The sequence below is a fragment of the Balaenoptera ricei genome, chromosome 1 (assembly GCF_028023285.1).
Source record: "Balaenoptera ricei isolate mBalRic1 chromosome 1, mBalRic1.hap2, whole genome shotgun sequence".
Lineage (NCBI taxonomy): Eukaryota > Metazoa > Chordata > Mammalia > Artiodactyla > Balaenopteridae > Balaenoptera > Balaenoptera ricei.
The window spans coordinates 136,922,157-136,935,011 of record NC_082639.1 but is presented as its reverse complement, the minus strand read 5'-3'; the positions used below and the strand labels follow the sequence as shown (position 1 = coordinate 136,935,011).

The following is a 12,855-nucleotide window of genomic DNA, read 5'->3' as shown; positions in this document are numbered from 1 at the left end:
TCCATACCACACCCATCCCTTCTGTTTCCTCGATGTCAATCCTTAAACTGTTCTCAAGAATTCCCAGAGATCCCTCAAGAAGGAAAACGGCATTGGGTGCCTTAATGAACTAAAGCCTGTTTAGTGTTTCATGAAACTTATCCTGAAGACTGTTTCCAGACCAGTGGGTGGGTCAGCATTACACATCAAATATGATATTCAACTGACCATTCGATGAGAAAGGCTCTAAGCGAATCACAGGAGCTAGTGAGACTCATCACAGGCACAGTAAGAGATAAAACCATCACAGACAGACTTTCCCTCTCCAAGCAGCAAAAGGAAAATCTACAGCAAATTTTTGGATGGGCAATCCCCAGGGCCACCGACCAGCTCAGGTTTCTGACATTTCTCCCACATCGGCCCGAGCCATCTGAACAGAGCACCACCTGGGGACGTCAGTGGCCCCTTAGTGGAGACAGGGCAAGGGTAGCTGAGTTCCAAAACGAACTTCACACAAACACAAGATTCCTTTCTTAGGGCAGCTCCCAAGGGGCTATGGCAGTGTCCGAACCAAATCCTGGCCCTGGGAAGAGACTTCCTCCCACATCTGTAAGCAAACTGCTCCATGGAATTTGTTGCTAAGAAATGAAGGAAAACCAAATCATAGCCGTGCTTCTTAGTCAAAATTGAAGATTGTGTTTGTAAGTCATTGCAGACTTGCCCTTGCTCTTAACTGTCTATAACTCCTTCCTGTGAGGATGTTTTTCAGTAGACTTTTATTCTCTCTCCTTAGATACAATCCTAATTTCAAGCCAGACAGGCTTAAGTAAAGCCCATCAGCAATTTCTTTTCATTTTCCAGGCAAGTCATAAGAGAAAACTGGCAGAAGAGAAGGGGGAAAAGGTGTAATAGCAATAAGGATAGTTGTATGTTATAGTTCTTTTAGTCTTCAAATTGTCCTGAGAAGGAAAAGCTGGGGGTACACAGGTTTAGAGATGTGTATGGAGGCTGGGGGCTGGGGACAGAGAAAGAGGCGGGAGAAACTGGGACGTTCAATTAGCTTTACTGTTAATGGGAACAGAATGGCACACGGTGCACATGCTGTGTCTTAACCTAAATGAGGTGTGACCGCGACCACCTTAAATAAGAGAAGAGAAAAGCTGCATGCGAGTCCGGAGTCTGCTTTTCCCACCCCAACCCAAGGAAGATCCTGAGGCTGGGTCCTTGCTAGGTTTCTAATCTTAGGTTCCTATGCAGCTCCACCAATGGGACAAGGTGCCGGCTTTCAAAAGCCCTTCTGCTGTAAAAGTCCCACCATAGCCTGACGTTCCAGAGAGCCACTCAGGCACACGGGCCCGAAATCACCCAGGAACTAACGCTGGGGTCAAAGTGACCTTCCCAGTGATCAGGGACCGGGAGCAAACAAATGTCCATCCAACTTTTCTTGCTCCCGTGAATCTGTAGTGTGCACACTAGGCTCTCCAGAGCTCTTTGCTGAATAGTGGTGCTAAGAATTTGAGGCACACAAAAATGACAGCCACTGCTGCCTCCCAGCAACCCACCAGGTTGCTTTACGAGCACATCACGGTGGTTTACTCAACATCATGCTGGGGAGAAGTGGCAAGGCTGGAAGACAACACACCACTCTCAGGGCCAGCCCTGCAGACTTACCCCATCTGTCAAACTCCTTTCTTGTAAGTGACTGATGGCTCCCACCCTCCCCTCCCTCACTCCGCCTTCCATTCCTGACCTGAAATGTCCCCCCGCTCCTGCCCAAGGCCCACAGTCGGCTGAGTAGCAGTTGCCAGTGCAACCTGGCCATGGCCTAGATTAAAACCTCCAGACTCATTACGTGGGTGACCCACCCTATCCCATAATGAGACCTCCCCTGGGAGAGGGGAGCACACTGGCACAGCACACCACCCAGACATGACCTGCTTGCTCCGAGCTCTCCTGGTTTCCAAATTAGAAACTCAGACCCTGCCCTGTGGGATATCTGGCCCAAAGCCTTCTCTGGTTCAGGAAAAAAGCAATGATGCACCGGGTGCCTTAGGACACTTGCTGATTTCCAACTACTGTGTTCTTTGTAGTTTTGCACGAAGACATTATTGACCCCTCTGAGGAAAGAGCTGATTTTTACTGTGTTTTCAATGGATGGATGGCATAGGTTTCCACGGCTGGATGTGGAAAGAATATCTCATTTCCAGACAGAGATACTGCATTTCCCCCTCCCTGTCTGGAACAAGAGGAAGGGATACAGTCACAGAGCATGTGACACACGGGGAAGAAGGTCTGATGCTCCTGACTGACATTTTCCAGGAATAAGTCTTCAGTGGTTTCAAAAATATTATTCCTTCAATAAGGAATACTTCAACCACTGAGGTATGTGGTCATTCAACATTTGGTATTGGAGTGAATGAATAAATACACACTAAAAAGATAATCAGTGACGTTATACTTCTCAAACCATTAATAATGGAAACTACACCATTCTTTTCCATTTAACCATCAATCAGCTTTCAAGAAATTTTGTGTTATCTCCTCCCACTTTTTTTATTGAGGTGAAATTCACATTACATAAAATTAACCATTTTACTGGCATTTCAGTGGCATTTAGTACATTCATGATGCTGTAGAACCACCACCTCTATCTACCTCCAAAATACTTTCATCATTGCAAAATAAACCCCCATGCCCATTAAGCAGTTACCTCCTATTGCTCCCTCTTCCCAGCCCGTGGCAACTGCCAATCTGCATTTATGGATTTATCTATTCTGATATTTCTTATAAATGGAACCATACAATGTATGCCCTTTTGTGTCTGGCTTCTTTCATTTAGCGTAATGTTTTCAAGGTTCATTCATGTTTTAGCATTTATTGGTGCTTCGTGCTTTTTCATGGCTGAATAATATTCCATTGTGTGTATGTATCACCATTTGTTTACCTATTCATCTGTTGATAGACACTTGGGTTCTTTCTACCTTTCGGCTATTGTGAATAGTGCTGCTGTGAACATGCAGGTACAAGGATTTGTTTGAGTACCTATTTTGAATTGTTTTGGGTAGATACCCAGCAGTGGAATTGCTGGATCATAGGGTAACTCTATGTTTAACTTTTTGAGGAATGACCAAATTGTTTTCTCTTCTCCCACATTTTAATCAACATATTTATAAATTCACTTTCCTTTCTTGAGGATAAAGTACATATTAAGTGGCATGCTTTCCCATGCCTGGTCCCTTATTTGTTGCCTTTAATCTTATGCTTTAAGGAAAGATATTAAAGCTGGCTTCTTGCGGTCCTAGAGATGCAGAGTTATTTGGATGCTTGAGATAGATAATATTTGGGTAAACTATAAATCCTTCTTGGTGTAGCTGAGTAGTAAGCAACAGATAACACCAGCAACATTTGTGGAGGACCTTATGTGTGCTGGGTACTGCATTAAGAAAGTCACATACTTCTCACTTAACCCTCATGACAGTTCAACTATGATACCTATTTTACAGAAGAGGAAAACTAAGGTTTCTACCAAGAGCAAAGTTCTCTTCCTCTCTTCCTCTGACTCTCTTCCTCTGGCTCCAGAGTTCTCTTCCTCTGGCTCTCTCTTATCTGTAAGCCTCTCCTACAAAGAAATTCGGCAACTGCCACCAATGATGAATCAGAAGCTGTTCAATATCTTGGGAGCTTACAGTCTACTTTGGTGGATGGATAGATAAAGAGGCAATTATAATACAGTGTCATCAATGTTATGATAGGTGTCACAACAGGGAGGAAGTGCACTTAGCCCAGCTCTAGGTGACAGACTTACCAGAGGAGACAAAATCTAAGTCAAAGTTGTTATTTCATTTATAAATAAATGAGCCTTTGTGCCCCTTGGTAAGGCTTGACCCTCCCCCATCCTCCCTTTGGCAACACCACCTCATCATTCCCAGTGCCCAGTGTCTGGCACACAGTAGCTGCTCATTAAACACAGGTTAATAAACACGTGTGCTTCTGCAGATGGAACTTCCAGCCCCTGTCACACTGTTACGGAACTCCAATGCCTGGAACTCAACTCATATGCTTTCTCAAAAAAGCTGTGGCCCAGGCACGAGGGGAAGGAAATTAGAAAAAGCCTAGAAGGGCTTCTGTTGTTCTCTCTACATCTGAACAGGCTCGCGTACATGAGAAGAGAAGAGGGGGAAGAGGGGTGGGGAGACGGGGGGGACTGTGAAGTCTGCAGAGGTGCCTGGGATCCTGAAGCAGAACTGGAATGAACTGCTAAACCACTTTACCAAACTGTACATTCTCCATTTCATCTCAAGGTCGTGTTGTTACTTCAAGACTCCTAGCTCATGGCTATCCGGTATCTGGGGCAATCCACCTCACCAGCAGGGACAAGAATCAGTAGCCTCACAGAAAGGTCTAGACTCTCCCCAGCGGATAATTCTCACTCCCCTTTCCCAGGGGTTTTCAGTGAGACTGGTCCACGTTCAGCACCTCTCTACAAAAGGAGAACTGTAAAAACTCTTAGGAGCCCTGCTGGCCTTGCTTTAGAAAGCAGGAGCTGTCCCAGCGTGGCTCTGGCTGCATTTTTTTCATACACATTTCTTAAATGTCTTTGTGTGTGCCAGACACTATACTGGAGGCCGTGGGGAATTTAAAACACAAAAACAGGCACAGATCCCACCTGCAGGGGCCTACTTCCTATGCCTAGGAACCTGCCAGCCCTTAGCCGTAGTCCTGCCCCCTCATCCAGAGGTGGAAGAAACAGCCTCCCCCCTGGGATCAGAGCCTGTCCTGGGATCTCTGCTTGCTGGTGCCACCCTCTCTTCACCCACCACCCAGGCTCTGTATGGTGTGACTCTCAGCATCCCTGACACCTGCTTCATCCCTGCTCAGCCGGCTCCCCAGGCTCTGACCAACTTACCTAAGCCATAAGCTGCTGCTTTGGGTTCCCACCCCAACTGTGAAAGCAAGGCCTTCTTGTTCTGCACAGGCCCCAGTCCTGGTCCCCATCCACTGCTGTAACCCTACCCTGTTATAGCACCCGTGACCTGGTCCTGCAGAGGCCAATGCAAAGCTTGTGGAGATATGAGGGCTCAGTCTCCCAGGAATGAAAATGTGGGCGCCCTGGCCTGCAGGAGGTAATATACAGCCTCACAAAGGCACTCTCAACTCTGGGTCTTTTCCATCCCATAACCATTCAGTCAGTTCACTAATCAAATGGACAAGCATTTATTGAGCATCTACTATGTGCCAACAATGAACTAGGCATGGGGATTCCTAGAGGAAAAAACTCTCAAACAGTCTATAGTCAAGTGGGAAAGCAGACATGAACAGCATCTGTACCATAAGAATACAATAGTAAGACAACACAAGTATCCAACAGTATCTTTCACCCATTGTCAAGGAGGTAATGTAGGAGAGAGGGACAGAAATGTTCAACCATGATGATCTCTATGTAACCCATGACTGCAGAAAAAGCCCCAGGCCACTAAATTTTCCTTTCTCTTACCCTATCTGGTGGGGGCAGTACAGTACACAGGTCAATCTCTGCTGCAGTTCTACAGGCCAGAGCATTCCTCACGGGCTCTGCCTGAGATAACCAAAGCGTCTTGCCATGCTACACACAGCAGTCATCAATCACTGTGGTCCCTTCTGCATCCTTGAACTCCCCACCGCTGGATCATAGCAGGGCTCACAAGCTCAACACCCACGAGGCCTGACAGATAAAGCTAACATTTATGGAACACTTACTCTGTGCCGTGTGCTGCTTTAACGACATGATACAGATGATTTAACTCACCTGATTTCCATAAAAATTCAATGACATAGAATCTCTTCTGATTCTTCTTTTATAGTTGAGGAAACTGAGGCACAGATGGGTAAAGGGACTTTCCGAGGTCAGACAGCTAGTGAATGCGGGAGGGGCAACCTTTGACCCAAGCTGATCCGCCTGAAGGAGTAACACAGGCGGTGTGGGAATACGGGCAGGACCGGCTGTGCTGGAAGCTGTGGCTCAAACAACCTCTCTTCACTGGTCACATCTACCTCAGGGGCTTCCAGCTTGCAACCTGTGGTCTAGGTTTGCCCTTCTTGCACAAAAATCTCATTTGGTTTCTACCAACCTTGGGCTAAATGTTAACAGTATTATTACATGGGTAGGCTAAGTGTGTGTGTGTGTGTGTGTGTGAGAGAGAGAGAGAGAGAGAGATCCCTTTGAACTTGTGCCAACTGGAACCGGCTTTGGTTACCCTTGTGGCCCCAGATTTGAATTCAGGATTATCACCAAATTTAAGCACGTACAAAGGAATAAAGCGTGTTTGGAGTTGAGAGGGAAGGAGGCAGAAAACTCACTATCCACTCAAATTTTCTTACACAATAATCTGCTTTCATGGTTAAACATGAAAAACATCCCCCGAAGGTCCTTGGCCCAGCGTATCATCAGTTACCCCCTGCCCTGTCCTTGAACATTCAAGTCATAATAAGTAAGAAGGTGAGGAGGGAGAGAAGGTCTCCCAGTAGCAGCCCTTCTCCTCAGGCCACTGGAATGACATGGATTAGAGCAGCTGGCTGGGAGAGGGCCGAGCAGGAGTGAGCTGCTTGTTGCCATGGTAACAATGGGAGATTCAAAGTCCCCAGATCTTGGCCTGCTGCCTAGGCCACCTTGATTGGATTCTTTCTGTGAGCCAGCTGTGCTTTCTTGAGTAGTCTGGAATCTCTTCGTTCTCATCCTCTCTGCATTTAATCGTTCCATTCTCCCTGCAGGTGCCAACTCAAATCACACCATCTTTGAAGCCTTGCCTAGATTCCTCATTGGAATTAACAGCTTCCTCTGTGCTGCTCCCATAAGTATTTGTTGGCATTTCCCCTGGGACACTTAACTAGTCATGCTTCATAGTTCCCCTGTGCTCATTCCCAAACAAAAAATAAATTCCTTGACTTCACAGTCTACATCTTTAGTTCAGTTTGGAATCCCTTACCCAGGTAGTTGGCAGGTTTCTACATCTTGTTAGGCAGCATTAGCTGGGAGAGCCCTAGAAAAGAGAGACGTTCCTTGTGCACACAGCAGGTTCTCAACTAATGTGCACTGAATTGAATTGCGCGCTGCTGTGCTGCAGAGAGGGGAGAGGGCGGTTCCTGGCCTCCTTGGACTCAATTGTGTCAACAACCCAGGTTCAGGGAAGGAAGAAAAAAGCCAGCAAAGAGTTCCTCCCTCTGGAAAAAAAACAGGGAGAGCTTTTTGCAGTAATAACAGTGCTACACACATGTACTCTACTCAGTCGGCTTGACATCTGAAAATTACCAGATGGAATGATGTCAATTCATTGACACCAAAATATGTTAGGAACACAGCCAATCGGGGCTTTCCAAAAATGTGACGATAACCTCACTTTCAAGTGATATAGTCAGAATATTCAATATGGCACCCCGTGAGGCAAAGGCCCATATCGATTTGAGGCCAGTGATCTTTGGAAGTCAGGTCTCGCTGCTGTCACCTCTGTTTCTTGGCACTGACAGCCTCACTGGAGATTCAAAAGTAGCCAGTCACCAAAAGAGGCCTGCAGAGTGTGCTTGCAGTCTGGAATGCCCCAGAATATCTGGCATCTGAGCACACTCTGAGCCCAAGCTGAATGGATTCTCCAAACGCAGAATACTGAAATTCCAATTGGTAAATTTTTTCTTTTCCTGAGTAGCTTCCATCTGGCCACAGTGCTGGGTGAGAACCCAGAAACCAGGGTGGCAGAGTGGAATGAGCACTGGATATTTAGGGGTAGAACTGTCACATCTTCCATGATCAGCTGTGAGACCTAGAGCAACTCACTTAACTTCAGTGAACCTCAGTTTCCTCGTCTATAAATATGGTCATTCATTAATTCAGCAAATACTTTCCAAGAACAAAACAGGTCCCTGGATGCCCTAGTGGGAATCGATTCTGTCTAGAGTGGAAGAAAGATGATTAAATAAAATGAACCTAAAGTGGGTTGAGGGCTATGGTAATAGTATAGGAACAGTGATGGGGCAGAGGACAGGGGCTCTAAACGTAACGAGGTCACAGAAAGTTTCCCAAGGGGGATGATATTTCAGCAGAGACTAAATGCATAGAGACCAGGAGACTGGGGGGTACTGGTTGGGGTGGGATTGGGAGAGAGTTGGGGGTTTCAGATAAAGAAGCTTGCATGAGGCCCTAAAGCAGTAGGGACCACAAATCTCAGGGAGTCTGAGAAATGGAAGACTTTGTAAACTGGAAAAGTGACTGGTTGCCATTGTTTGCTCCTCTCTTGCTGCTTTTTAGGAGTTAGTGGAGTAAGGAGAGTATCGCTCTGGGAAACGGGAAAACTAGAACCCAGTCTGCCCTTGGCCACTGACCAGCTTTGCAATTTTAAACAAATTTTGAACACCCATTTCTGTTCTTTAGTTTATTCATCTGTGAAATAGGGCAAGAAATCCCTTCCCTCCTCACACTACAGTGGATTTAATGAAGAAATGTTTGCAGAAGCTGTTAAAAAATTAAAACGAGTTATAAGTGCAGGGTCTTTGCTAGGACTTTCCCCAATCATAAATAAACGCAAGCCCATTCAGACTGGAGAAGTGATTGCATCAGGGTTTTTTTTCCCCTGCCTCCCTTCCCAAGGGATCAGGAGATAAATAGCAGTTTCCTTCTGATTGGTTTGGTGATACTTCATTTCAGTTCATAATCCGATTTTGTCTAAGGGAGAAAGTATGCTATTAATAAAAGGGTTTTTTTTTAATTGTAATATTTGTGATTACTGAGCCTGGCTAGTTAGGGCAGACTGCCCATGAGCCCAGGGTGGGGCTTAATCCTGCTCTGGCCAAGGCATACTTCGAATTACAAGCGGGATCAGGTAAGAGAGTGTAGCCTCTGAAACACTGACGCTGTTACGTGTCTTCTGCTCACCAACTTTCAGGGCTTCCCTGGGGCCCATTACTGTACACCAAACCTATGTCGAGCCTTCCCAGCCCCCTGAAATCTCACCAGCCTTGCCGGTACCACCTCATTTCCCACTCTTCCTCAGGAGGTTTCTTCACTGCCTTCCCAGTCCCAAACTCTGTATGTGCTGGCTTCTGGACCTCTGCTCTTGCTTTCCCATCCTACGCAGCTCAGCCCAGTTTCCCTTCTCCCACCCAAATGTCCAACCCTCCATGTGATAACACCCAGCACAGGGGCCCCACCCAACCTCCATCTCCTCCAGGCGGCCTCTCCCTTAAAACCTAAGCCAGGCTTCCCTGGTGGCACAGTGGTTAAGAATCTGCCTGCCAAGCAGGGGACATGGGTTCAAGCCCTGGTCCAGGAAGATCCCACATGCCACGGAGCAACTAAGCCCGTGCACCACATCTACTGAGCCTGAGCTCTAGAGCCTGCGAGCCACAACTACTGAGGCCACGTGCCACAACTACTGAAGCCCATGCACCTAAAGCCCACGCTCCGCAACAAGAGAAGCCACCTCAATGAGAAGCACGTGCACCACAACGAAAAGTAGCCCCCACTCACCGCAACTAGAGAAAGCCCGTGTGCAGCAACAAAGACCCAACGCAGCCAAAAATAAATAAAAATAAAAAATAAATTAAAAAAAAAAAAAAAACCTAAGCCAACATTGATCTCTCTCCTTTCTAACCGTGCATGATTTTGGCACTTTCTGATATTTACCTTAGCCTTTAATTGCTTGTATTATTTTTGAAAATTAAACTGTGAAGAGCATTATCAGTCTATAAAGAATCTCATGTATATATTATTTGACTTTTACAACAACACTGGATGGTGAGCGGAGTCAGTGGGATTAGTATCTGAGATGGGGAACCTGAGGCTTGGAGATTCGGGGACCTGCACTGTCACCTGTCAGGACTTACCATGTTCCAAGTTTCATTAAGAAACTCTCCTAGGATGGGAACCAGATCATAACTTCTTTTCTCCCCTCAGCACCATGTTGATCACACAGCAGATAGTTATTAACTAACATTTCTTGAAATGAAATCCATAAGCAACTACCGGAAATATAATTGGAATGGCATATTTCATTGATGCACATCATTGCTATTAGTACTATTAGCCTCTTCACGTATAAAGAACAGTATGCTTGCAGCATTATTTTTATTATAGTGACCCAGTAAACAACCTAAGGGAGGCTCTCACATGTTCTATACAAATCTCCCCACCCCTGCCCCCGGGGGTCAATCAGAGGGCAGCCACTCATGCAGGTTCTGCTCACACCAAGCAGCGTGGCCCCACTGCCTCCTGGCAAAGGATGGAATGTGCTTATCAGAACTTGCCTGGCAGGGCTGACATGCTGGGCTAGCCCTTGGAAATCTGGAGTCATTTGGGCACATGGAGGATCCAGGTTGCCCAGAACCGCTGCAGAGCCAGGTGCAAGAGCCTCGAAGGTTGGGGTGGGGTAAGGGTGGGGTCCATCCATCCATTCTGGGTTGGAGGTAGGAAGACCTCCCAGCGTGGGAGCCAATTTTCTAAGAATTTCAGGCCACTGTGACTACCTGGCAGAACTGAGGAGTGTTGTTTGTTGCCATGTCCCTACATCTACCTGCAATAATACCAATTATGACTCTCAATTTTGTACAGTTCCTAACAGCCTAGGAGCACATTCACATGCACTGTTGCTTTGACACAAGGACCCTCCCTGCCAGGCAGGTACTCACTTCCAGTTGGTTGTTGACTTTGTAAAGTGCCTGCATACAGTGAGACCTTCAGAACTGTACCAAAGGACTGAGAGGAAAGCCAATCCCCTCCCAGCCCTGCCCCCCTTGCCCTTCCATAGAGGCAAGAATGTTATCTGTCACTTTCTTGTGTCTCTTCCCAGATTTCCCCCATTTTGGAGATGAAGAAGCTGAGGCCCAAAGCAACTGAATGACCTTCCCAAGGACGCATACTGAGTAAGTCACGGGTGAGAATTTGAACTGGCTTCTCACACCACTATGAACTTCCCCTGCACTCCAGGCTATATTTTAGCCAAGAATTCAGCTCATGAAAATCTACAAATGTGTAAACAAATAAACCCAGATAAATGTCAAAGCCAGAACTGGAGGCCTGGAGCTCCACAGGCTGTCCACTGAGAAGCAGAGCTGCCTACCCCTCTCAGGGCACTCCAAGACCCTTCTCTGGCTGTTCCAAGCCAACTCCCATCTCCAGGACTCTCTCCTGCCTTCCACCTAGCAGGGGCAGGACCACGCATCCTGACCGTTTTGCTCTATCAAAGTGTTCCCACCCAGTGTTCTATTTCTTCAAGACCCTGATACTTTGAGGGTTGGTCTGATAACAATATATGTGTGTGTGTGTGTGTGTGTGTGTGTGTGTGTGTGTGTGTATACATATATACATATATATATATGTATACACACACACACATTCTGGGCTGCTAAGGAAAGATAAAACTTAAGGCTGGTGCAGAGCCTGCAGGCGGTCCAGGCCTGAGGCCACAGGTAGAGAGCTGGGAGACAAGATCAGAATTCTCTGGCCTTTCCCACCATCCCCCCACCTCCCAGTGGCCCCATGTGCTTTCCAGAGAGTCTTCCATAAAGCTTTGAGGCCTCCAGGCAATAATGGAGCAGGGAGCAGGGGTGGTGGATGGGGAGGAGTGAGGGGGTGGGGATGAGGGAAGAGCGAGTGTGTGAGAGTGTGTGTGTGTGTGTGTGTGTGTGTGTGTGTGTGCGTGTGTGCGTGTGCGTACACTTTGGTATCTATGAGGAACTCCCCTAGCCCACAGTCCCCAGAAGTTTCCTCCATCCATACTCCCAAATCACTCATGGGCAATACCTGCAGCCTCCTTTGGGAAGGTCATTTCAGGGGTGGAGAGGAAGATAAGATATTTGGGGGCAAAGGCAGGCAAGTTGAGGGCATCAGGGATGAGGTGAAGCCAGTGGCAGTTGCAGAATTTCTCTAGAACAGGGGCTTAGGGGTAACAGTCTATTTGCACAGAAGCACCTAAAGCTGCATTTGATGAGACTGAGCAAATATCATCTGTATCAAAGAAATAGGGTACTGAGGCAAAAAAGGGGGTGCTCTTGCCTGAGTGGGGGCTCGATAAATATTTTAGCACACTCATGTACGTCCTCTGCATTCACCAACAGTTATTTATCAAAACTGTGAAAAAAAAAAATCTACATTCAACGTTAGGGATACAGATGTAAACGCATACAGACAGAAAGTGAAGGTTCATTCTCCAGCAACATCAACTCTGTACTACCCGCCCTCTGGACGGAGCCTGTGACCCGAAGTCTGATGAACCTGAAATATTCCACACTGTGCATTCCGCAGGGGTGAGTTATGATTGGAATGAGAATACTTCTGCTCACTCCATGATTTGGCCTTTACATTTTAAGCCTTAATATTGCAGTAAGGTAGCTTGCGGCTTTTAATTGCCCTGAGCTTTTGTTAACATTAAATGAAGGGAGGAAATGGAAAGGAAAATAAAACCGTATCTGTATTGCTTTTGAGTTGCATAATTGTATATTTTTGCCACCCCATTAGTTTTCAACTATTCCAGCCCATAAACCTCTCCCCCGCCACCACCGAGGAAAGTAAGTCAGTCATTGGGTTATCACTGCAAAGTTTGCCAAGTTCTCAGTTCTCTTCTCTAATATTAAAGAGAATGATGCACCTTTAAATTGAGTCTATTTTTTAATTACCACCTGTGGGAGACCCTGAATCACACAGGTGCTTGGTCATCTTTTTGCTTTTTAAAAAAACACACCTTCCTTCTAAGCAGATATGACATTGGAAGACTTAAACATCAGTTATTGGAGTCAGCCACAAAGTGTCCCCTTTATTTGGGGACCAGAGAAGGCACCACCCCTCCCCAATTGCTTCTAACTCGAAGATGACCTCAGAGCCTCAACTCACACTTTCCAAAAATAAAACTTGCCTCA

The 12,855-nt window shown here is 46.4% G+C and overlaps 1 protein-coding gene and 1 long non-coding RNA gene across 7 annotated transcripts in view; one reads left to right on the top strand and one right to left on the bottom strand.

Moving 5' to 3' along the window:
* The window catches only part of LOC132373580 (uncharacterized), a 421,816-nt gene that overhangs the window by 384,982 nt on the left and 23,979 nt on the right, over positions 1–12,855 (bottom strand). The gene's annotated exons all lie outside the window — the stretch shown is intronic.
* The window catches only part of KIAA0040 (KIAA0040 ortholog), a 32,172-nt gene that overhangs the window by 4,276 nt on the left and 15,041 nt on the right, over positions 1–12,855 (top strand). For 2 of the 4 annotated variants that reach the window (XM_059936946.1, XM_059936966.1), the window contains exon 2: positions 10,791–10,863. The gene's annotated coding sequence lies outside the window, so the exon portion shown is untranslated. Of the gene's footprint in view, positions 1–10,790; positions 10,875–12,057; positions 12,247–12,855 lie in introns of all 4 variants that reach the window. The other 2 variants (XM_059936937.1, XM_059936956.1) reach the window with 2 other exon arrangements.